This window comes from Chionomys nivalis, chromosome 2 (assembly GCF_950005125.1).
Source record: "Chionomys nivalis chromosome 2, mChiNiv1.1, whole genome shotgun sequence".
Lineage (NCBI taxonomy): Eukaryota > Metazoa > Chordata > Mammalia > Rodentia > Cricetidae > Chionomys > Chionomys nivalis.
Window position 1 is genome coordinate 48534278 of NC_080087.1, and position 26964 is coordinate 48561241.

Sequence of the window (26964 nt, forward strand, 5' to 3'; positions counted from 1 at the left end):
ATGGCTTGCCTTTTCCTATCCCTCAAGACTTTGGAACTGCAGAGGAAGCACTTCCACACAGCAGTTCCAGAGAACAGGAACAAGAATCCCACACACCTCTGAGAGCAGAGAGCAAAGGTTGAGCTGCGAACCCAGGAGGCTGAGGCAGTCCCAAAACACACACTAGTGCTATAACACTACAAGGTCACTGGGAGTGCACAGCAAGGACTCTCTCTGCCCTCATCACGCAATGCCATTGAACACAACAGACTTTCAATAAGAGAACTGAGAACAATCTTCAACTGAGTGAGGTTGTGTCCCAAAACTCAGTCCAAAAAGTAACTGGTCTAAATCTCACTGGACTAATACATATACCAAAATCTGGTATAATGGGCTTGAACTGGCCAGGATATAGTTAAAAGGAATGCCTATACAATGCTGCTAGGAATATAAACTCGTCCAGCCTCCATGGAAATTGGAAACCAATATGGATGTGCTTCTACATACATCTCTTGTGACTCAGTTCTAACACTCCCCAGTATTTACCCAAAAGACTTCACGTCAACATAACACAGAGACACTTTCACGTCAATGTTTGCTGCAGCCCTGTTCACAATAACTGAGCTATGGAACCAGCCTCAGTGTCCAACAACAGAGGGATGAATAAAGAAAATGTGAGTTGGATGCTCAATAGAAATTTGTTTAGCCACAGAGAAAAAGGAAACTGCATATGCAATTGGAGACAATCATATTAAGTGAATTAAATTAACCTCAGAAGGAATATTGTGTTTCCTCTCATTTGTAGACTCCTAGACTTTGTAAATACATAAAATCATATATGTATGAATATGGGTGTGTTACAGTGGTGAAACTGTCTAGAGAAACGAGTGAACTTCTAAAAGAGGTAGAGTAATAAAAAGTGAAGGATAGCAGGGTGTGTGTGGGGTTTGTCCTAGGGTTTCTATTGGCTGTGATAAAACACCATGACTATAAGCCACTGGGTAGGTCTTTCATCTTACACTTTATAGCCCATTATCGAAGGAAGTCAGACAGGAACTCAGGGCAGAAATCTGGAGGCTTAAACTGAAGCAAAAGACATGAAGAGACTGCTCACTGGCTTACTCCTTGTGGCTTGCTCAGCCTGCTTTCTTGGAGCACTCAGAACCACCAGCCCAGAGGTGGCACCACCCACAAAGGGCTGGACCCTCCCCCACCAATCACTAATTAACAAAATGCACTACAGGCTTGCCTACAGCCTACAGCCCAATCTTAATAAAAGAATTTTCTCAATTGGGAGTTCCTTTTCCCAAATAACTCTAACTTGTGTCAAAGTGACATAAAACTAACCAACAAAGGAAAGATATGCCCAAAGTACATTATGTATTTGTAAGAAAACAGCCTTGTATAATCCTTATAATAAAAATAAGTAGATAAAACCTACCTATGAGACAAATAAAATCATGCCAAGACATTTTAACTTGGGAACATCCATACCTTGAACGCGTATCATTTCTCTGGTGATGAATTATTTGCAACATTATTTGTCCAAATAACAAGCCCTCTGGTGCAGATTTAGATAAATATTTTCAAATAGCTGCCTCTAGAGTATGGATTTCCACTTTGACTTTAATGGTTAATAAACCATCTTTGAAAAAGCCCTAAAATACATACAACAGTGACCTAAGGGCTGAGATTTTATTCAAGACTATCTTTAAATTAAATCTGAAATCATAAATCTGCTGTTTCTGAAATCTGCACATTTAATTTAAAAAAGTCTGACATATAATATACATCATAGAATGTCCGTAGTCCACTCTAGGCAGTAAGTCCTGGGAATGGGACACAAGCTAAATCTGATAGATGCCATCTTCTCTCAATGGTGCCACTGCATCCCTGGGAAAGTGGGCAACAGTTGAATGTAACATTAATTTCTGAACGAGAAGGCCTTCATTTGAAGAAAGCCTGGCAGTGTTAGGTTAAACAACTTTGCTCCAATCCTAACTCAGGCATAATTCATGATGCCCAGGGGCTTTGCAGTGGTCTATATCCAGGCCTCAGTGCCTCATGGTTTGCCATATGGCTTACCAGGTGAGGCCACTCGCAGTACCATTCTGGACATCTGCCTGGTGAGATGCTCAGTCCAACCAAGGACAGTATTTCCAATATGTGTACAAATAGTCCTTTTTCTATTACGTACACAGCTTAAATGACCTGTGTATCACTGCATTAACAGTCTACGATTATTGGGTAACAACTAGATATTAGTCAAATTTCACCAGACACTTTTTATTCAATAATTTGCAAATTAAAATTAAAGGGGAATTTTTTTTTATTTACAAGTATTTATTAAGAACTCACCATGTGTCAGAGAAAAGAGAACTAAAAGAAAAAGGTCCAGCACTCTAAAGGCCTTCAAATTCCAGTTTGATATAAGAAAAAGCAAATTATCTAACAACAAAATAAATGGTGCAAATCCATCAAATGAGTGTGAGAATTCTGAGGGATGGAGCAGAAGGCATGCTGTCAGAGTTAGTGTCCTCATAAAAGGGATGTTAAAAAATTAACATGGAGCTGGTTCTTGGCTTGTGAACTTCATTAACAATTTAACAAATCTAACACTTCATAAATCAATTGATAATAATACTACTGAAATTGTCATCTCTCTGTCTTCATTTCCTTGAGATTCACATTTTTTTAATCGGTCATTACAATCATTGATGACAACTTCATCTTTCATAATGGCATAATTTTTACAACAAAATGACTCAGTATTGGTCTTCTTACCGTCTCTTTTTTTCTTTCTCTCTTTCTTTCTTATTTTCTTATTTCTTACATCCTCACTGCAGTCCCCACCCTTCTTCTTCCAGTTGCCCCCCCATCCATTCCTTTTCTGTTTCTATTAAGAAGAGTGCAGAGTTTCCATGGATATTAACAAAACATGACATCCGAGTTGCAGTAAGACCAAGGACCTCCTCCTGCATTAAGACTGGATGGAGCAACCCAAAACAAGGACTAGGATCCCAAAAGCCAGCTAAAGACTCAAAGACAGCCCCTGCTCCCACTGTTAAGAGTTCCATAAGAAGATCAAACTACACAGCTGTAACTTACAAACACAGTGCCTAGATCAGTTCCATGTATGTGGTGGCATGTCAATTGTATTTTAATAAATAAAGCCTGTCTGAAGATCTGAGAGTAAAACAGTCCCACTGCTCAGCCTTACAGACCAGGTTATGGAGAGCATAACAAGTTGTTTACAAGAAATTTAGGGTCTGGGGTTCCACAGCCCCCAACAAGGAAAATCTAGATTGTTTTCAGGTTCTGGTTGTTATAAAGCTGTAATGAATATAATTGAGCAAGTGTCTTTGTGGTATGATAGGGTGTTCTTTGGGTATAAACCCAAGATTGGTATAGCTGGGTCTTGAGGTAGATTGATTCCCAAACTTCTGACAAATCTCCATATTGATTTCCACAGTGACTGGACCAGTTTGCACTCCCACCAGCAGTGGAGGAGTGCTCCCCTTGCTCCAGATCTTTGCATGAGCTGTCACTTGTGTTACTGATCTTAACCATTCTGACAGGTATAAGGTAGTGTCTCAGAGTCATTTTGATTTGTATTTCCCTGATAACTGAGGATGATGAACACTTCTTTGTGCTTCCTGGCCATTTGAGATTTGTCTATTGAGAATTCTCTGTTTAGATCTGTATCCCATTTTTTTATTGGATTATTTGGTTTGTTGATGTCTAGTTTCTTAAGTTCTTTATATATTTTGGAAATCAGTCCTATGTCAGGTGTGGGGTTGGTAAAGATCTTTTCCCTTTACCCATTCTGTAGGTTGCCATTTTTCCCTGTTGACAGTCTTCTTTGCCTACAGTTTTCTGTTTCATGAGGTGCCATTTATTAATTGTCAGTCTTAGTGCCTACACTATTGGTGCTCTATTCAAGAAGTTGTCTCCTGTACCAGTGTGTTCAAGGCTAGTTAAAGGGACATATTTTGATGACTGACAATTTTTGTGTCCTCACTGAGCTATTAATAAACTCAATAACTAATCCCAAGTGAAGAAAATTCTTCAAGATTTGACATAACTAAAGTTAAATTACTTTAAAGGATTAAGAATATTTCTCACTTTTAGCATTGTCTTAACTTGGAGTTTTTGATGTTTTATTATCTATGAGTAATTACACTTAAATGCTAGCGAATCATCCTAAGGGCACCAAGGTGCCTCAGCTGGTAAAGGCACTTGCTGCTCAGTGACGTAATCCCAATAGCCCGAGTTCAATCCCTAGAATCCACTTAAAGGTAGAAGGAGAGAATTGTTCTATGACCTCCACATAGGTGTCATGGTATGCACACGCATCACACACACACACACACAAATAATTAATTTTTTAACTATTAAAAGAACAACTAAATCTGTAGCAACAATTTGAGGTTTTATTTAGAAAAATACCCCAAGTCAAATTATATGGTAGTGGTAGTGTTCACATGGTCTATTGCCATGAGTTGGCATTGCATTTGACCTATACAAAAGAGCCAAAAATGATTGTGAGGAGAATTGAGTAAATATTAGATGAAACGGAAGTAACACAAGTGAATCGTTAGTTTCTGCATTAGTCAGGGTTCTCTAGAGCAGTGGTTCTCAGCCTAATACTGTGACCTTTGAATACAATTCCTCATGTTGGGGTGACCCCCAACCATAAAATTATTTTGTTGCCACTTCATAACTATGATTTGCTACTGCTAAGAATTGTATTGTAAACATTTGATATGCCAGATATCTCATATGTGACTCCCAAGAAGGGTCACGACCCCACAGGTTGAGAACCTCTGCTCTAGAGGAACAGCATTGGTAGAATGAATAGCTATTACTCAGGAGACTTATTAGACTGGCTCACACAATACTACCCGAGTAGCCAGACAATGAGTGTCCTCACACTGGATACACTGAGAGCCCAGTAGCTGTTCCCTGCATGAGGATGAATGGCTCAGTGGCCCCAACGTTGTACTGTCAACCTGAAGGGCTCCTAGAGAGCCACTGATCTTTGGCTCCCACTGGAACCCCAGAGAAACTGAGTTTTGACATCAGCAAAGAAAGGCAGCAGAATAGGTGAACTTTCCTGCTAGCCACAAGGCAAGCAAACAAAAAGCAAAGCTTTTGTCTCTGACCTCCTCTTCTCTGGCTTCCACTAGAAGGAGTTGGCATCTTTAGGGTGGCCCTCCCCATTTTAATTAATGCGATCAAGATTATCCCTCACGCATGTACCCTGCAGCTTGTCTCTTAATTGATTCCAGATCAGTCAAGGTAAACCAAGAATCACCCTCATGGTTACTTTCCTGAGTACAGAGAATCCTTCTTCTCTAAACCTCTGCCTGTATTGTTCTAGATAGTATCCTAGTTACTTTGGTGACAACTTAACACAAGCTAGAATCATCTGAATAAAGGGAACCTCAGCTAAGGAAATAACTCCATAAAGTCAGGCTGTAGGCATGCCTGTAGGCCATTTTCTTAGTTAATGATTGATGTTCGAGAACCCAGTCTATTGTGGTTGGGGCCACCCCTGGGCTGGTAGTCCTGTGTTGGAACCATTTGGAGTCCTGCCCCTCAGCTGCTCTTCCCTGCTAGAGATCTTTACTTTCCTTCTGATTTGAGTTACTGAAAGCTGTGTCAAAGTTGTTTACCAGCTCTGCATCACGAGCTTGTGTTACCTTGGCCTTGAGGATCAGAGGATAAGGTTTTCACCTGACTGTTGGGTATATAAGCCTCCATGGTGCTATTGAATAAAGGGCTTCTTACCAGTGACTAGAGGTTCACATCTCTGTCTCTTTGTCTGTCTGTCATTGTGTTTCAACCTCCAGCCCCTTGCCCAAAGCTTGGGAACTGTATAGTAGTGCATAGAGCGCAGACAGGCGTTGTGTGTGGTAGTCCTGGGTTTAAAAGAAAGCAGGCTGCAAGCCAAGGAGAGTAAGTGAATAAGCAGAATCCCTCAAAGGCCTCTGCATCAGCTCCTGCCTCCAGGTTCCTGCTGTGCTTGGGTTTCAGCAGTGACTTATCTCAGTGATGGGACATTACCAGGAAACGCAAGCGAAATGAACCCTTTCAGCCCCGATTGGCTTTTGGTCACGGCATTTCATCACAGCAATGGTAACACTGTGATCAATATCCCTGATCTCTTTGAAGCTCACCAGACAATAACAAAAAAAGAAAATACATCTTCACTCCCCAGATCCACAGGTTTCTCATGGTATCTCTGCCCTCAAATTGACAACATGCACTGACTACCCTCATGTACCCTCATTTTTATGATTTGGACCGGCTCCCTGCCCTGCAGAAGGTTCATGGTTTGAAGGCTTGGTCCCCAGATGATGATGAGCCTGGAGAGTGGTCGCATCATGCCGGCTCAAACCTAAGCAACAATTAATGCATCTGTGGATTTATAATTTGACCATATTACTGGGAGGGGATGGAAACTAGGAGGTAAGGCCTAATTGGAGGGAGGGGTCACTGGGAGCATGGGCTTTGATGCTCTTAGCTTGTCTTCTCTGTCTCTCTGCTTCCCGACCCTTGATAGGAACAGCTCTGAACTTCCGCATGGTCACTGTCATGATCGGCTGCCTCATTGTGTCCTGGAACAACAGACACAACTACGGAATCTGGGGACAGAATCTCTGAAATGATGAACCAAAATAAATCTTTCATTCCTTTAAGTTGCTTATATCAAGTATTTTGTCATAGCAAAGAAAAAGTGACTAATACATACACAATGTTACATGGAGTGATAAAACTTGTGGTTGTTGCTTCTAGAACCATTATGTTGTTTGGAGTCCACTGCCTACCATAATGGGTAACAGTTATGCTTGAGGGTTTTGATATTCGATGTGTACAAGGCTTGGAGTTTTATAGATACTTTTATAAATACTTCATGCAACTGGTATTTAAAAACATATTCTCAGGCTGGTCATGGAGGCAGAGACTTTAAACTCAGAACTTGGGAGACAGAAGTAGGTGGGTCTCTGTGCATTCAAAGCCAGACTGGTATATAGTGAGCTTCAGGTCATCCAGGGTTACACAGTGAGAACATTTAAATAAATAACAGATGGATGGATGGATAGATGATAGATAGATAGATAGATAGATAGATAGATAGATAGATAGATAGATAGATAGAATCATATTCTAATCTCAGTGAATGAATAAAATAGTTTTAAAGAATGAGGAAAACACACTCTTCTTCCATGTGTATAGTGTCTGTTGCCCGTCATGAAACTGCGGCAGAGGCATGGGATACTCAGTCGCCATTAGACTGTAAACCCTCTCTCAGATGTGAGCATTGTTCTCCCCCTCTGTGTGACAAAATACGAAAGCAACGTCCAGAAAAGATCATTTTGCAAGGTGGTTGCTGTGTTCTGAATATTGTCCTCCCCAAATCTTACGCTGAAATTTAACAGCCACAGTAGCAGTAACAGATAAAACCTGTGAGAGATGACTAGACAACCTTCATGGGTAGAGCAGGTGCCATCATAAAGACCCGTTTGCCCCTGGCTTGTGTTCTCTTTCAACACCTGCCATTGGATGTTGCCAGACCTTGCCAGATGCCTGTGTTTGATTTTGATGCTAGACTTCTTAGCTTCCAGAGATGTGAGCCAACAAATACTGTTCTTTGTGAATTAGCTAGTATCAGATACTCTGCTGTAGACGCACAGAATGGATTAAGACAGTGGTCTACGTATGACTGTCGAAAGCTGGCTAAAGCCCTGTTTGAGACACAAACTTAAGAGGCGAAATCTCCTCCAGAGGTTTCTGGGGAAGCAGCCGTTGTAGAAAAAGAGAACTAACCAAATCCACTCAAACTGTTCATTCTTTCAAAGGCCAATATGGTACAGTGCATGAATAATTCATTAACTGCAGTTGCTTTTTTTAGGACTCATAAATTTGTCACAAACATAAAAAGCACTTTAAAATACACACGCACACACACTATGCACCTTCAGTTCATTCAAGTGTGTGCCTGTGTTCTCCACGATGGGAAATTAATATCTGTTCCATATTCAAAACTTCATCATATTCTTATAACAAAGTCATTGTACTGATTTACTCAATTACTTTCCGGGTACTAGAAAATCATATTTTCTTATTATTTCTATGACAAGAGAACAAATTCACAACAGAGAAAAACAAACTGGCAACATAAAAATAACAACACAATCTTGACCTTGTTTTTATATGGTTATTATTTAACTCAATTGTATATGGTGTAAAATTGATTGATTTTAAATGGTGCGTAGATCATAACAAAGAACAAATTCCATAGCGTTAATACAGAAAGTAAGTGAGAAACTCTCCTTAAATTTCATATTTTAAATTCTGCTTTGAATACTTGGAAGCCACCGACAGATTTTGAACAACAGACATCTGATTTTCTAGGCGATAGGAAAAAAAATCTCTGGCTTTCCTTTATCCATTGCAAGCATGCAGATTGAAATTGTGGGTAAAGAACTGAAAAGGAATTTTTATTAGCCAACACTGGAATTCACAAAGCAACAAAACAGACCCGAAATCTTTATCAAATGATGCTAAACAGTCGGTTTGGGGTGCAGTGTCCTGAAATACTGAATGGCATTTGCCTGTTCTGCCAGATTTGCACAGGAACAGCGCCTCCTGCTGGCGTTATTATGAACTCCACCTTTAACATTGTTTCTGGATACACTGATGGGTTTTTTCACCCTATTTAAAATTAAACAGGACTTTTCTTTTTTAAATTTTTTATTTATTGTACACACCAACCACAGTTTCCCCTCCCTCCTCTACTTCAGTTTCGTCCCCCACCTTCTTTCTAACCCTCCCCCCATCCACTCCTCAGGGTAAGGCTTCCCATAGGGAGTCAACAAACCCTGGCATATCAAGTTGAGACAGGACCAAGCTCCTCCCCACTGCATCAAGGCTGAGCAAGGCATCCATCCCACCACAGGGAATGGGTTCCAAAGAGCCAGTTCGTGCACCAGGGACAAGGGGCCCCACAAACAGACCAAGCTACACAGCTATCACACACATCCAGAGAGCCTAGTTCGGTCCCATGCAGGCTCCCCAGCTGTCGATCCAGAGTCCATGAGCTCCCACAAGCTCAGATCAACTGTCTCTGTGGGTTCCTCCATCATGATCTTGACCCCCCTTTGTTGATACAATCCCTCCTCCCTCTCTTCGACTCAATTCCCAGAGCTCAGCCCAGCACTTGGCTGTGGATCTCTGCATCTGTTTCCATCAATTACTAGATGAAGACTATCCATTGACGATGAGGGTAGTCACCAATCTGATTACAGGAGAAGGCAGGCACCCTCTCCACTATTGCTCAGAGTCTTAGCTGGAGTCATTATGCTCACATAATACCCAGCTAAAGGCACCCTCTCCACTGTTTCTCAGAGTCTTGGCTGGAGTTATTATGCTTACATAATACCCAGCAAAAGAACCTGGCCTGTGACAGACAATGTTGATGAGAGCATTTCTTATGTGTCTTCTACAGCTCTGTGCCAATTTCATTCTTACAATGGCCTCATGGGTGGGTTCTATTAATATTCCCATTTTTCAGATGAGGGAAGCAACTCAGAGAACATAAGTAACATACAAGATCAGAGAGTAGCCTGTGAACCAGGTGATCTAGCTCGCAGCCGGATGATTTACCGCTGCTGTTCTTAAGGTCAGTGACTTTCTCTCAGCACCTCCTCCCAGGGCTGTTGTCAGTCCTTTCTACAAATACCCTGTGTCCCATGAGCTCCTTCAGTGAAATCCTAAGAGAGCTCCATAACCTTTCTTCTTGAGAATAGCCCTTCCAGTAACATCAAGGCAAAAGAACAGTTACTATTAGCCGGGCGGTAGTGGTATGTACTCGGAAGGCAGAGGCAGGTGGATCCTGTGAGTTCGAGGCCAGCCTGGTCTACAGAGTGACTTCCAGGACAGCTAGGGCTACACAGGGAAATCCTGTCTAATTTTAAAAAAAAAAAAAAAAAAAAAAAAAAAGTTGCTACTCCAAGTCATCATCCCCAGCACCCAGCACCCAGCACGTCCAGGGGCAAACTTCTCTTTGAGAGAAGGTTCTAAGCTGGCTGCTGCCCTGTGTTGTTTTGTAGCTTTCTGCTGCTCTACCACTTGATGGTGTGGCTTGTCTCGAAGAGGTCTCTGAGCAGATAGAAAGGGAGAGTATGGTATTGAGAGATTTCCTTGTCTATAGTTCCCAGCATTGTGTCACTCTGGCCACACCGATTAAACTGACCGCTGCCTGGGGAGAGCCTCTGTGAGCTCGTTGAGAGCCCCTTGCGACTAGGCTCACACCCTGTAGAACCCTTTGTGGGTCGAGCCTTCTGATAGTCCCCTAAATCTCCCCCTTGTCGCTAATGCTCAGTAATCCATCACCATAGACAATTATTTGTTCCGAGCTCTTGTCCAGGCACCCCCACTCTCATGAGTCCATTTTGAGGGTGGTCTGGCAGTGATTGCTCCAGCCCACTGTCACTCAGCTTTCTTGTTGCCATGACAATACCTGACACAAAGAACTTAGGGAAAAAAATCTATCTTTTATCTCTGGCTTCAGAGGCTTTAGTCTGTAGGCCTCTGCCCGTACACTGAGCGTGTGGTGTGGTAGAGAGCGTGACAGCAGGAGCCCATGACAGAGTGGGTTCCTCATCATGAACAGGCAGCCAAGAAAGAGGAAGGGGCCAAGGACTAGCTTATAGCCTTCAAAGACACATCCCCAGTGGCCTAATTCCTCCAGATATGCCCCACCTCCTAAAGTTCCAACCACCTTGCAAAATAGCACCGCCACGCAGTCAACGTATAAACCAGTGAGGGACATATTGTGTTCAAACTCTAAAACCCACCATAGAGAAAGTTAGTCCTTCGTCCTATGTCTGGCAAGACTATACGGTTATTTTCTAAGACTCAGCCTGTACCCTGCAACACCAAACTGATTTCCATTTTTCCTTTCCCACTACTTCCAATACCATTCTATCTGCCCTGCAGAAGGCACAGGCACAGAACCTTGCATGGTCTCGAAGTTCTCACACTTCACTTACAGTCAGGAGCACACCCCTCATGCCCTCATATTGCCACATAGCATAGCATAGCATAGCACAGCACAGCACAGCACAGTGTAGCATAGCACAGCACAACATAGAGTAGCACAGCACAGCACAGCACAGTGTAGCATAGCACAGCACAGCATAGCACAGCACAGTGTAGCATAGCACAGCACAATACAGTGTAGCATAGCACAGCACAACATAGTGTAGCATAGCACAGCACAGCATAGCACAGCACAACATAGCATAGCACAGCACAACATAGCATAGCACAGCACAGCATAGCACAGCACAGCATAGCATAGCATAGCACAGCACAACATAGCATAGCACAGCATAGCACAGCACAGCATAGCATAACATAACAACAGCTAAGCTCTGTAATGTCTGTCTACCTTTCCACTTTATCTCACGGTCTCTTTGAAAGAGCTGGAGTTACTGAAATCAAAGGACACCTCCAGATTCATATCCTTGATTACCTTTGGAATTCACGATTCCATGACTCTCCCTCCCTTAACCTGTCTGAGCCACCTGAATGTGTAGAAGTCACAGCTATGCTTAAGCTATGCAGTTGATTGGCAGGGAATGATGTCATAGCATTTCGGGTTAAAGCGTTGAAAAGCTGATGCTGGGATCCAAGGATCCAAGAAGTTAAGGATCAGCATCCGTGGATTAAAAAGGAAAGAAGCAGTATTGGGCAGAAGGAAAGGTCTTTAGGACAGGCTGTGGCAAGTCCTCAGCAGCACTTGGGAGCACATATTGCCCATCAGACTGAATGCACATGGGATCAAAAGATTTCAAAGTCTTTAGATCACCATTATGGCCAGCCAGGCCACCAAGTGAGGCTGTCCTTGACAACCTGAGGCCTAGTCCGAGGCTTTCTGTGGACAGCAGGCCAGCAAGTGCTCCATTTACGGGAGTCTGAGACATGCAGTTCTGTCCGGCATCGAAGTGAACACGTAGGCTCTCCTCGGCTCCACTTGCGCCGGAGAGAGCATGGAGCCCGGAAAGAAAGGACCGGCTTTCCAGTTTATTCCTCTTGTTAGAATGCCCAGCTGGTTCACAAGATGTGAGCCTTATGAAATGTAGAGGGTGTCTGCAGTGAGATGTCTGTTCCTGGAGGCAAGGAGGAGACAAAGGGAATCCACAAACTTCTCTCAACACGGAGCTGCTACCCATAACGGCAAACAGCAAGCGCCATCACCGTTAGCACACCCCCATCCACATACTTCTGCCTCCCACCTCCAGAACCGGAGAGGGACTCCCAAATCTCGTGTACTATTTGGATGGAAGTGACAAATATACCAACAGGATAAGCCAATTACCAGACACAGCTGTATCGTACATCCTTTTTGTTCTATTCAATTCTCTGTTTACGGAAACTGATTTAACAATAGAGCCAAATTATTTAACACCTATATGCAATTAAAAGACAAATTTTCACAGGTGCCTCACTGAACAATGTAAGCAGTTGTACGAATGATGTACAAGAATGCTGGTTTCTACAGATATGTGGGGGGAAATTGTTAACGGCTATTCTGGGACAACGTCAAAGCAGTTAAAGCGTTGACTTAATTACAAGCGCTGCTCCAAAACAGAGGGCCAGGTGGAGATGGGGGCAGGTATTAAAAAAACAGCCTCAGGTACTCACTTTTCTGGCTCAAGAAAAGTCACAAAGCCCCCAAACCCTACCCTTCCATATGCTCGGTTGTGGCACTCCCTTGCTGTGAGCATGGGAACACGCAGGCCGACCATTCTTCATCGTGGGCTATTTATGGGAAACCAACGTGTATGCGATGCTGGCTGAGCAGGTGGATTTTAGAAAAATATTTCCCTAGCTGCTTTAACCCATGCAAAATTCAAAACTGAAGAAAGCAACATGATGCTAATTAAAGCTGCAGCTCAGACTTTGCCAAAACTGCTGGCTTTGATGAATGAGCCTTTCAAAGCCTCCCCAGCTCGTGGAAGGGCTACCAGCCAGCATGCACCTCAAACAAACACTCTGTAATCAAAGCTCTTCACTCTGCCACCGAGAGGTAAGCCCCCACGTTACTTTAGAAAGAATAACTATAAAGATCACTATTTAACATTTAATTTTAAAAATCAAAGATATTCTAGAATGAAATCTGCAAAAGATGTATAACCACTCCAGATGTTGTGAATCACTGGTGGCAAGAGCCCTGACTCTGTGAAAAAACGACATGGCATTTCTTGGCAGAGCTCACTGAAGACCAGAGATTGAGCAAGCTGGGAAGACTGAATTATCAAGGAGCGCCAGAGAAAGTGCAGACAAAATGGTGGGAAGTTTATTCGTTCTGAAGCTGAGTGTGTTCCCTTTCCTTTTAGAGCACAGGTCAGACGTGGGAAGCATTGCTCATTTGCAGCAAAAGAACGCCCTTCAGACGGGTGGGATCGGAGGATCAATAACACACAGCAGCATTGACCTGTGTAAGTCGTGAGCTCTGGGGGAAAGCCTGCTGGCGCCTCTGCTCTTCTGCTTGAGTCCTTCTGCAAGAACAGCAGGGTAGCGGCTGCCAGGCTTCGCTTGCATTTCTGTCAGCCCGGATCCCTGATTATCCTGCTTCCTGGTGACCTTTTCTTACCCACGTGTAACCATCATCTTGAAGACAGGAGGGATCACTCGTGCCTCTTCTCATATTTTTCTACGTTTGTTTGACCAAAACTTTTACGGTGTTTTGGGCATTTAAACTTTGTAAGTAAATGGAATAATACCATCTATATCACCCCCGGCAGTGCTTTTCTGTTAATACAAAGTAAACTGGGATGGATTCTCCATAGTTCATCTTTTCTCTTCCTGATGGATATTTGGGTAGTTTTAATTTTTCTCTTAAAAAAATCAATACTAGCAGTGCCATATGTGGTTTCATGTCCCTTGAGCACAGGTGCAAGGGTTTTCAAGAATTTATACTTCAGAAGAAATCAGCAAATTTAATTATGTGATATTACCATGTAAAAATGCTACCACCTGTGGAGTACCTCTTCCCTGCAAGGACACTACTTAAAGCTTTCGCTGGGTCCCCACAGACCTTGGGATATACTTTAGAACAGGTCGTGCTGGGGCATTAAGTATCTCTATGTATATTTTGCATGCTATTGTCATTTATACTTCGCCGATGAGGAAGCGGAGGTGCGCTTATTTGAACTAGGGTCTGTTTAATGTCACAGATAGCAAAGGAGGAGGCTCCATCTGGAGTCTGTGCTTTTAGATACTAAGCTTTCTTACCTCTTGGTTCCAAAGTCCCCCAGACCTGTCAAATGTATCCATTTTCGCCAATGTTAGATACAGATCCTTTCAACATCACTTTTATTTTTACTTTCCTAACTAGAAGCTGGGCTACATTTTATACATTCATTGGTCATTTAGATTTGTACTCCTGCTGTGATTGACTATTGAAAGGGACCTTTGTGTATTTTTAAATTGGATCATTTTTTATTCTCATTGATATATATATATATCATTTTATATATATATATCATTAATACTAATTCTTTTGTGAATTTTATTTATTGTCTTTTTCAGTCTCTTGGCTGTATTTGAACATATGAAATGCCTCTCAAAACAGTACTGTTCCTCAGTTTTCTATGATTAATTTTTCTGTGTCTTGAGGTCTTAATACTTATAAAGCTCTTCCCTGTGTAGAGACTGGAAAGATGTTCAATTGTATTCTTTTTTAAGAGTTTTAAATGTATCCTTGCTGTTTAGTTCTTTGACCTGAAATTACTTTGAATTTATCTGGTGTGCTTCCACATCATGGCGCTACGTGGTAAGGACCACCCGTTCTCTGCTGAGTCCAGGTGGAATTGCTGTCATGGGCTTACTGTTCGTGAGGGACTTGGGAGTTTTGGAATTCCCCTTTGTACCAATTCATTCCATTGATATTTCTGGTCATGTCTGCGGCAGGGGAAGCATCAACTCTGTTGCTGTCACTTCATAGCAAATCTTCAAATCTGAAGGCAAGCCTGTCCTCCCTTGCCTCCTTCAAAACTGCTTTTTCCTCTTGGTCCTTCATGTGAGAAGCCTCTTGAACTCCAGCATAAGAATTTCAGGATCAGTTTGTCATGTTCCATTGGGATTTTGCTGCATTTATAAGGTTTCTGAGGTTATTCTAGAAAGAATACAGGATCAGTTCTTTGTATTTGTTAGCACAGTATATCATTCTATGGCTAGGTGTTTTTTTAAAAAGCTAAGTCCTTCAGGTAGCATATTTTAGTATTCTGTATGGACAATTTGCACATATATCTAGTTATATCCAAAGATTATTGTGTTACTCTCAAGAGGAAATCTGTTTTTCTTTTTCTGTTTTTCTCTGCTTATTTTGATGTGGTAATATAAGTGATTTTTGCATGTTTATCTTTGGTATAGCAAATTTTATAAACTATTGTATTTTGTCTAGTAATTTACTCTACAGCTAGGTTTCCTGGTGTGTTTTCTTTGGTTTTGGAAACTAAGCAGGGATAGAGTTAGTTAGATTTGAATGGGATATCTAACCATTTGTCTGCAAGGTCATTTGTTTTTTAACATAACCACTGCAGTGAAATATTGTAGAAAATGGAACCTTAACCTAACTTATATTGCATTTCTTTTTTTGTAGTAAATTGGCTGTGATTTCCAATAAAATATTTTTTAAATTTTATTTAACATTACTATGTATGTATGTATGCACACATGTGCCCATATGCATGTGTGTACATGTGTGTGTTGTGTGTTGGCATGGATGTGTGCACATCATGGTACTTGTGTGGAGATTGGAGGACAACATTTGGAAGTCAGTTTTCCTCTTCCCCTTTGGGCACCAGAGAATCAAGCTGAAACTCTCAGGCTGGCACAATGAATGTGTTGACCCCCTGCAGCATCCCCCCAGCTCCAGGGAAATCTTAAACTTAGAAAAAGAGGGGAATATGCTCAAAATTGCTAGGCTTCTGTTAGATTAGCAGGTCAGTCTTAAATGACAGCACAAAAAAAAAATCTTAATCTGGTAAGAAAAGAGAATGCAGTCATCTAAATTTTGAAAGTGGTTTGGCTGAGTGAAAGTTAACGTTTTTCTGTCGAAGTGACTTTTATTACCTCTTCAACTTGAAATGTTTAACAAAGTTCTCCACCAGTATGTGAGTGGTAGGGCCACTAGAAGGAACCACAGACCACCCGGCACATTTCTCTATATCTACCTCTGGAAACAAACGAGCAAACACCAAACTGCATTCAAAATGCAGCCACTCTTGAGGTAGCACAAGGCTCAACGTTAGCATCACCAGCTATATTATTTGAATTTCCTCTATTCACATGGAGGATCATCTATACAAACATTGATTTCACATTGGATTTCTTTCCAATTTGGACGAATCCTCTCCTTGAACTGAGATGTAAGCCAAAGAAAGGGGAGACTAGTCCCTCGTCTTGTAGACATACAGTATGAATACTTGTGTCTCCCTGAAATTCAAACTCATTCATCATTAATTATAGAACAAACCATCAGTATTGTTATTTCAGTCTTTCAGATAGGCAAATACTCACAAGGTAAAGAGCAGCCTAGGCTACAGAGTGAGCTGCACCCTAGCCAGAGCTACAAAAGGAGTCTGCCTCAAAAAACCAAAGAAAGTGGGAGAAAGAGTTTGGTAGACAGGCTGGGCTGTGGTGGGAGGGAGGCAGACGCAGGCAGGTCTCTGTGAGTTCAAGGCCATCCTAGTCTAGAGAGTCAGTTCCAGGACAGCTAGGGCTATGCAGAGAAATGCTGTCTCAGAAAACCAAGAGAGAGAGAGAGAAGGAAGGAAATTAGTTCACATAAACGTTCTAGAACATTTTATATTTTAAAGCATTATCTTTTAATAAAACAATTCTATTTCTTTATTCATCTTCTGAAGAATACTCAAATCAGTACACAAGCACAGGTACTTTTAAGTTTTCTGTGGAATTATTTTAAATAGTTGTGATGTTTGGGGTTTTGTTTTCTAACCTCCTCGGACACCACATGACCATAGTACACTTACATCATGCAGGCAAAACATTCATACACATAAAACTTTTAAAAATACAGATTTTTTCAAAACCACAGGGAATTTGGACTGCTCTTCAGTATCGAGAGGGAGGGGGAATGGAGTGGGGGGAGGAGAAGAGGAGTGGGGATAGGGGGAGGGAAGTGGGGGGAGGGCAATATTTGGGAGGAGGGGAGGGAAATGGGAAATGGGGAGCAGGTGGAAATTTTAATTAAAAAAGAATAAAAATAAATAAATAAGTAAAAAAAAAAAACCACAAAATATTAGGAGAAACCACATCTCTAATGAATATACACAGACTTTTTCCTCTCATTATTCCCTGAGCCATACAGTACAACTGTTGACACCATATGGATGTTCTTCTATGTGTTATAAGTAGCCTAGGGTGATTTAAGTTCTTCAGGAGGAATTCTGTGGGCTGCACATAAATAATTCATTATTCATTAAAAGCACCTGAGTATCCAGGGGCTATGGTAGCTGTGGGTACTGGAATCACCATCGATACTGAGGGATGACTGGAGACTAGATAAGGCTCAGAGAGATGTTCGTGAGATACAGTTTAAATGGCAAAGCAATTTATAGAACAGTATGTGATAAATATCTCACATAAGTATATTATAAATGCATAAGCAACTAGAAATATGTGCATTAAGTAGTTAGCAGTGAATCTACGTGGGAGGATGAGCTATACATTTGAGCATTAAACACATACTTTGACTTTTATGTCACAGAACATTTTATCACTTTATAATCAAAACAAAACCAAGATATTCCTTTTTAGATAGGGGTTGGCTCCAGTACAAGTTTTACAATGGAATTAAATGATATTATATGTATATTTTATAGAATAACACTGGCTTATAATAACATTTTATAAAGCATATTAAATATGTTATCATAGCAAAAACTTCAGAAATTCCCTCTATCCGGTCTTACTTTTAAAGCATGCTAGAACTACAAACACATAGCAAGGTCTTTATGGAAGCAAAATAGAAGTCACTGAAACCTTCTACTAGAACCCGCTTCCTTTTCTCCTTGAACTTTAGGCTCCTTTATGGTTTCAAGTAATGCTATGAATTTTTTTCACTGAAGAGTGACTTCACTTGTGGATGGTAATGTCTAAGCTTATATTGTTAATCACTTGTATTCGAGATTTCTTTTTCCTGCTTCAATTAATTAGTTTTTAGGGCAAGCAAAACACATTTTGTGTGTCAAGCATCTAACAGATTTCATTCAGTTTTTGAAGAGCAGACTGGCAAGGAAACACTATATAAAAACAAGCCAATATGAAAGTGAAAGAAACACAATCAGGACAATATTGTGGCTTTGCATGTTGATTAATTTGTTTTTATAGAATCAGTTATTCGGTTTATGACAGCAAGCATAGCCTTGTCTACACTCAAACAGCAATTATGTATGTAAAATGGAGAAGGTTTCACTAAAGACATCTCTACTGCCACAGTACACATGTGAATAAGCTTGTTCATCAAAGACATACCAGGCTCAAGGCAGCCACTTCTGAAAACCTTCCTTTGTGTCAGGTTAACTCAGAGACAGAACACATCTATCCCTGGGGCCTGACCCTTTTACTGTAGGCTAAGAGGCACAGCGCAGAATGGAGAATATAATGAATAGAACCTGAGAGCAATGTTTATCTAGATGTGGTCAACTTGACTTTGTATCAAATTGTCTTCTTAGATGCTAATTAGGACACCAAACTGTATCCACACTGAACCATGACTGTAAAGGAATAGCCACTCGATTTTAATCTGGCTTAATAAGAAGTCTGGAGTAGGGGCCTCTGTGCTGAGGCTAGCTCAATGATGTAAGTGCTTGGTGCGCTGTCTAGACAGCTGCTTCAAGCATCATGACTTTAGTGCAAAACTCCAAAGCAGAAAGATGAGAAAAAACATAAAGAGTTCCTTCTCCCCCAACTGACTCTAGATTTGTTTTCTGCTAAAGATCTGTGAAGAGTGTTTATCAAATCTCCCAGGTGACTCCTTATGTTCCATCAGCCAGATCTCTAAACTAAGCTTGGCAAAGGAGAACAGCGCTGCTGTGGTTGACTTAATTAATTTGTGATTCATCCCTTGAAACTGAGCAAGCCACAGTTTAAACAAAAGCACACTCCATTAGCAAAGATGTAGAGAAAGCAATCGTTGAGCACACTGTCAGCAATAAGTGAGATAGAAGACAAGAGTCCTGTATCATTGGATGAGGCAGCCCCTTAGCTGCCTGATGTTTAATGCACAAGTTCCTTCCTAAAATACATTCCTAGTAGTGGGAGTATAGCTCAGTGGTAAAATCCTTGCCTCGAAGATGTGAGGCCCTAGCCCCAATTCCCAGTGTGTAAGAAATAAAGCAGTTAAAATGCATTCCTGGAGCTGTTGGCGTATTCCCAGAAATGGGCATAGTTTCAGAGAAACAGTGTCAGAAAAATTGAACCTAATTTCAATTCGCACTCTACCAAGAAAGTGAGCATGTTCACTACCTGCCTTTTAGCACTCTGAAATGGTGGTGGCCACAGCAGCCTGTCATTAACAGAGTTATGGAAGAAGCTGACCACTGTATGTATGATATGTCTGCATAAACACAGCCAGAGCAGTGTGTTACCCACTGTGCTCCACTCCTGCTCTCTCCCGCACAAAAAGCAATCACTGTACCTGATAAAAACAAGCACCTATTTTCTCAGGCAGCCATGACACACCTTTGGGTTGGTGTGCGAGGAGATGTACCAGCCAGTGGCAGACTAGCCCGTTCCCTAGACTGGACAATCTTAGCTAAGTTTGATATACTAAGCCAATTCCTGCTATGTTCCTGCATGTTCATATATATATATATATATATATATATATATATATAGGCTGGCGAGGTGGATCAGTGGTTAAGAGAACTGACTGCTCTTCCAGAGGACCTGGGGTTCAATTCCCAGCACCCGCATGGCAGCTCACTACTGTCTGTAATTCTAGTTCCTGGGTATTTGATACCTATGGCAAAATTCCAATGCACAAATTAAAATATATATATAAAATATATATATATATATATAATAGGCAAAAATGTTACAAGTTTAAGAATATAATAGCTTATTTATGTAGTATTAAATGTTTACTGCATGCCAGTGACTAAGCTAAGTGATGTGCATGTACACACACACACTCAAGTCTAATCTTAATGTTTTGCAAGAGTCTTGAGTCTTATGAGGTTGTTATCTCTATATTACGTGATTCTGAAAAGAGAAAATTGTGACCATGTGAGGCTAGCCTGCCGCTAGAGAAGCTTGTATTCACCCAAATCTGTCTGGCTAGCAAGTGATGAGATGCCTCCCACGCTTGACTTTCTTGTATTGTCAATTGTGAAAATCAGAACAAAAAAAAAACAAGACCTCGGTGCCATGGCATCATCAGAATTATATACTTTAGAAGAGATGCTGTTAGGGAAAAATGCAGAGGGAAACAACGTTGCAATAACTTACCTCAACGCTCAGCTGCCAGGAATGGTAACTGGGATCTGGGACCTGGGATGTTTCTGTCGCCCTCGCCTTCTAAGCAACCATATGTGAGTGTATCTCCAGCCACATTGACCAGGCTGATGTCCAGGCTGATGTCCAGACTGGCGATGCCTGCTGAGATTTCTACTACCTAGATCAAAGCATCCAGCCTGAGGACCAGATGCCAAGTATTAAGACCATTGAGCAAGGGGATGACTCCTTCAACACCTTCTTCAGAGAGAATGACAGGGGCAAACATGTGCCCCAGCAGTGTTTGTAGACCTGAAACTCAAAGTTATTGATGAAGTTCACACTGGTACCTACTGCCAGCTCTTCATACCTGGATCAGCTCATCAAGGAAGATGCCGCCAATAATTGTGCCTGTGGACGCTACACCATCAGCTAGGAGATCGCTGACCTTGTCGTGGACCTAAATCACAAGCTCGTTGATTATACATGGCTTCAGGGCTTCTTAGATTTCCACAGCTTTCTTTGGTGGGGGAACTGACTCTGGGTTCATCCCCCTGCTGAGAGACTGGCTATTTTTTTTTGTTGTTGATTACAGAAAGAAGTCCATCATCAGGAAGGAGGAAGGTAGACAAATGTTTGTACTCTGCTAGCCTTGTTTCCAGGACAGAACTAAGGAAATGGTACCACCCACTTTTAGTGTGGGATTTCCTTCAAGTAACACAAGATCTCACAGGCCTGCACACAGGCTAAATAATCTCTTGCAGGTGTCCCTGGTCTGAGCAGGGAGTGTTGTTGGGGAACATTATTTCAAGGTGTGTAACTTTTGTTTATGCTGCACTTGTTTAACTCTACAAAGCTGTGATTCTTTGCCTGTCTAAAACACCTGATGGTCCTATGAACAGCCAATAGCAAGGCAGGAGCAAGGACAGGCAGGGTTGGCAGGCAGAGAGTATAATTAGAAGGAAACATGAGGCACAACAAGAGAACAAGGAGAGGAGGCCATCAGTGGCCAGCTACCTAGTCAGTCACACAGAAAGAAAGAAAGTAAGATATATAGAAGTACGGTGAAAGCCCAGAGGGAAAAGGTAGTCGGAATCATTTAAAATAAGAATAGCTGGCAAGCCAAGCTAAGGCCAGGCATTCATAGCGAAGAATAAACCTCCATGTGTGATTTATTTGGGAGCTGAGTGGCAGGCCCCTCAAAAAGCCAAAAAAGTAAAAACAACCACAACAGGGTGTCTCTTAGGAGATTCTAGATTTTTTTTCATGTTGACAATTAATATTAGTGATTATAGTATCATAAAAGGAAAGGAAGAAACCCTGGGGATGAAGGTTGTTGTTATGGCTATTGCCTTGATCGGTAGTTTGGAGGTGTGTGTGCATGTGTGTGTGTGTGTGTGAATGATCATCAAGTTCCGCACCTTAAATACATTCATTTATGGCCACCCATGCAATATCAGTCATGGGCTCCAGTAAAGGACATAGACATATCTAGAGAGATATATGATAGATAGTAACAGAGACATTATTTAAGTATGTTTTATAAGTAATAAACACATATGTATTTTAATTGAAAATAGATTTTTTTCATACAATATATTATGATCATGACTTCCCCTCCCCCAATCTTCCCAGGTCCTCCCACCCCTCCACCCATCCAATGCCAAGCTTTCTTTCTCTCTCTCTTTAAAAAGAAAACAGGCAAATAAAAAAATGAGAATTTAAAAAAAAGGAGCACAAGAAATACACACAAAAAACCCACAAAAACATAAACCAGAAACTATAATATACAATCAAAAGACCAGTATGATTTTAAAAAATGCCCAAATAAAGCATTATTAGACCAAAAAAGCTACAAAGGTACTACTGAATTTGTTTTGTGTTGGCCATCTACTACGAGCCATGAGGGCTACACTTAAGGGTGGTTTATATGCCCAGTGAGACTCGATTGGAGAAAATTAATTTTCCCTTTGCACACAGGTATCAGCTGGAGACAGCTTCTCGGTTAGGCATGAGAGTTCATGTCCACGTCCCCCTCTCAGCTCCGGGATGCTATCTGCCTTGGATCTGTGCAGGTCCTGTGCATGCTGCCACAGTCCCAGCTCATATGTGCACCAGTCCTGTTGTGTCTGGAAGGCACGATTTCCTTGGTGTCATCCATCCCCTCTGGCTCTTACAATCCTCCTGCCTCTTCAGCATAGCTTCCGGTGCTCTGAGGGGAAGGGTTCAAGAAAGCCACCCCATTTAGAAATGAATGTTCCAACATCTCTCACCCTCTGCACATTGTCCATTTGAGGCTGTGTTTGTTCCCATATACTTCAGGAAGAAGATTTTCTGACAATGGATGAGCAAGGCACTGATCTATAGCAGAATGTCATTAGAAGACATTTTTTGCTATGTTCTTTAGCAGAACAATAATATTTGGTTTTTCAAAAAACCCACGGTATATCTAGTCTCAGGTTTGGGGGGACAAGATGGGTAAGGGAATAATGATGGTGATGATGGGAGACAGAGGATGGATAGATAGATGGATGAATGGATGGATAGATAGATAGATAGATAGATAGATAGATAGATAGATAGATAGACAGACAGACAACTAGAAAGATAGATGATATACAGACATAAAGACACAGAGAGATGATAGACAGACAGAGAGATAGTAGCAAATCATTAGCAATTGTTTAAGTGACTGTGTCAGAACATTCACTCAACTGTTCTGTCAAATATTTGGACTATTTGAGAGTCTTCATGATCGAAGTTGAGTAGAATGAAAAGGAAAATATCCATGCCTGTTGGATCCCTCTGGTAAATTAATTCTCACCTATACTTTTTGTTGGATTTCCCTTGGGATTTCACTGTATTTGATCCATCTAGAGCACAGGCATGGTGGCTGGAACCACAAGAGATCTTGTCCTGAGAGGCAAAGGCATCTTCTGGAAAGACCTCATATCAGACAAGACAGAAATAATAAAAAGTATAACATTCTTAAATTCATAAAAATTCAGATTTGTGAAAAGTATATTACTTGCTATGGCTCACCTTTCACGAGCCTTATGTGTGACTAATACTGAAGGAAAGTCTAAACCATGGGAGCCAAACGTGACTTTCCCTTGTAGTAAATGTCTTTCAAGTAAAGGTTTGTTCCCTTTAAAGTAAATATTTGGCTTGAGGGATTTTTGTTCCCACCTCCACCTCTTCTTATCTCTTCTTTTCTTCCCGTGTATCAAAACATCAGAAGCAGTTCACACTATGTTTTTGGCCTTCAGCAAAGAGATTTTTAGGCTGCATGCTGGGCTCCGAGGGCCTGAGGATTCTGTCCATGATGTTTCTCATCTCTTCTCACTGTTGGCATCCACCTGCTGTTCTTTAGTCCTTACTAAGTCTCCCCGTGGGGTGGCTGAGCTACTATTGTGCCATGCTGGCATCTGTCACTGAGAATACAGTAGTGCAAGTCACTGTTCTGGACCTGCTCCGATGCCATTCATCTTGGCCTGAGGCCTCTTCTTGGTCACTCACTCCATTTCTCTGCATTTGTACTAGGAAGTGAAGCCTCTCACTATGAACTGATTTGCAGTATGAGATTGCAATGCTTGCCGCAGAACCCTCTGCAGTATGAGATTGCAATGCTTGCCGCAGAACCCTCTGCAGTATGAGATTGCAATGCTTGCCGCAGAGCCCTCTGCAGTATGAGATTGCAATGCTTGCCGCAGAGCCCTCTGCAGTATGAGATTGCAATGCTTGCCGCAGAGCCCTCTGCAGTATGAGATTGCAATGCTTGCCGCAGAGCCCTCTGCAGTATGAGATTGCAATGCTTGCTGCAGAGCCCTCTGCTGCTCCTCTGCTTCCACGCTCATCTGAGGGTCTTAGGGCTGGAACAATAAGTCGTCACAAGCATTTCTGAAAGCAACAGAAATGCATTCTCTCACAGTCCTTGAGGTTACAAATATAAAATCATCATATGATACAATTAGTTCCTTCCGAAGTCTCCAAGGAAGAATTGGCTTGGGCTTTTCCTAAGTTTCTGGTAACTACCAACAACTCTTGTTATTCCTCGGATAAGGGCTACCTAACTCCATTTTCTGCTTGCACATTCTCACGGTCCTTCTTCCCTCTCTAGGAGCCCTTTGCTTTTATATGGACCCTTGTCTAGAACCTCCTCCCCAGGTGAGATACAAAAAGCCTTATCTTAAGTATGTCTGCAAAGACCCTCATTCCAAATATGGCCACATTCAGAAGTCCCACTGGACATCTCTTCAGGAGACTGCAATTTAATCAACTATCACTTTGAATTCAGAGTGTCTCTAGTCTTAGTATCTTCCAAAACTTTGCAGGAGGGAAAAGAACAAGCTACCAATATTCTGATTCCTTTGTATCCCTGCATGGGTTTCTGTGGTCTCTGTGTACCTTCCAAGATGTAAAGCCAAGAGGCCTAGGAAATGCTACCTCCTGTCTCACTACTCATAGGATCAAAGCCAAAAAAAATAAGATAAAGTCTAGCGGGCATTTTAGTAAGCACTCAATAAATATTCTCCATCATGATAATGCTAATTATCTTTGTACTGTGGTAATTATATAAAATTAAATTTTACTAATAAAATTATCTTACATGATACATCAAAAACAACCACTGGCAAGCAATCAACAGATGTAACATTTCCAGTTTTATAGACCTACTGTTGATTCTTATATAGACTAAGCATAACTGAAATCAAGTTATAAGACATAAAATCTTGAAGTTTTTCATAAAAGCAAATATCACAATGGAAATCTGTTACTGAAGATCTGCATACTGTCCTCTGATCTTGGCATCCCAGGAATTGAACATGAGCAAGAGGAATTCTTTCAGAAATGTCATAGTGTTCTGTCATTGGTGGGTTGTTGTTTCTTTTTACTTTTTTGGAAGACCCACTGGCTGATGTTGTTCCCTGGGAAAGAGGTTGACATTCACCTTTTTGACCTTTAGAAGAAAAGAAAAAATCTCCACAGAAGGCTCTTCCGACCTAATTCTAGGATCTTGCTGGTGGCTGGTGTGAGCTTATTTCTAACAGCCACTGTTGGACTTTCACACTCTCTTACCTATAGGGAGTCAGACATGCATAAACAGCCACTGAGAGTCTCCATGCACTGGGTCCTGAGGAGAATTAGACATTGGCTATGATCATTGACACCAGCCCATGAAAGTCAACCCTGAGAAATGATCCTTCCCCATCCCGTAATGCATCACCTTCATGCCCAGCAGTTCTCCAGGCTGTAGCCTGCGCTATGCTTTTAGGAAGGGGAATTATTCTGCTGTGTGGTTCTCCAGGACCATAGGTTTACTACATACTCTTTGGTAAAGCTCTGTCACCGAAACAAGGGTTCTCTTCTGTTCTCACATTCTACAGTCATGTATCAGGTCCCTCTGCCTCCTCCTCCCCTCTCCATGTCATCAAATATTTCACTGGAAATTTTTGGATAAGAAATTTCCATATGGCCGTGAAAGAGCCTACTTTCCTCATATTTTGTCGCTCTATTTGATCCAAGTCCTGAAAGTCATCTGCATGGTGCCCCTAAAATCAGAAAGATGAAGGTTGGAGAATGAGGATGGCTTGGGAACCAGGTATGAAAGAGGTGTGTCTCACTTTTGTTCGTATTCCATAGGTTACCTTAGTTATAGACTATAGGGAAGTCTGAAAAGTGTCATCTGGCATGTTTCCAAGAGAAAACACCTTTTGGTGAACAATCTTTGGCTGCCCAATCTTTCAGGGCAGCAAGTCATTGCCCCTCCAATTTAGTTAAACCAAGTCATTCTTCTCCCCTATCCCTAGGGTTAGAAATCTAGAAGACAAAAGCCCAGGTAAGAGCCTTTACTCTCTGCTCTCCACCTCTTTCTCTTCAAGCAAGGAGTATATAATAGCTTCACTGCTGGCTTTGATATGTTATCCAGCTGTGCACCTCATTTACACGGTAGAATGGGCTTTGTAGAAAGGTAGGCTATTCTGGGAACATATAGGATCTTATAAATCTTAACAAGAACATGATGAAAAGATAGTATGATTGAGGTGGATGATACATAGCAATTATTGGGAGGTCAAGGCAGTAGACCCATTTGACAGAAGAACAATACTTCTTTTAAAAAAAAGGACCCTTAACTAATGTGAGCCGTTTTTATGATTTTTACCACATCATCTAATTGACCTGACACTAAGTAATATCAAGCTATTCATTCTATTCAGGATGCATTCTCATTAACAATCTCTACTCTATATGTGCCTGGCAGATGGTAGCCTTTTCCCCTTTTACTGAATTGTCCAGTTTTTAAAATACACAATATGAAAAATAGCGAGAGTTAAAATATAGCATCTTCATAGTTTCCTTTACAAATTCATGGGCAGCCCTGACAACAACCTCAAATTCTTTGTCAAAGGTCACATATGCCAGTGTTGATCACTACAGGTCGTTCTA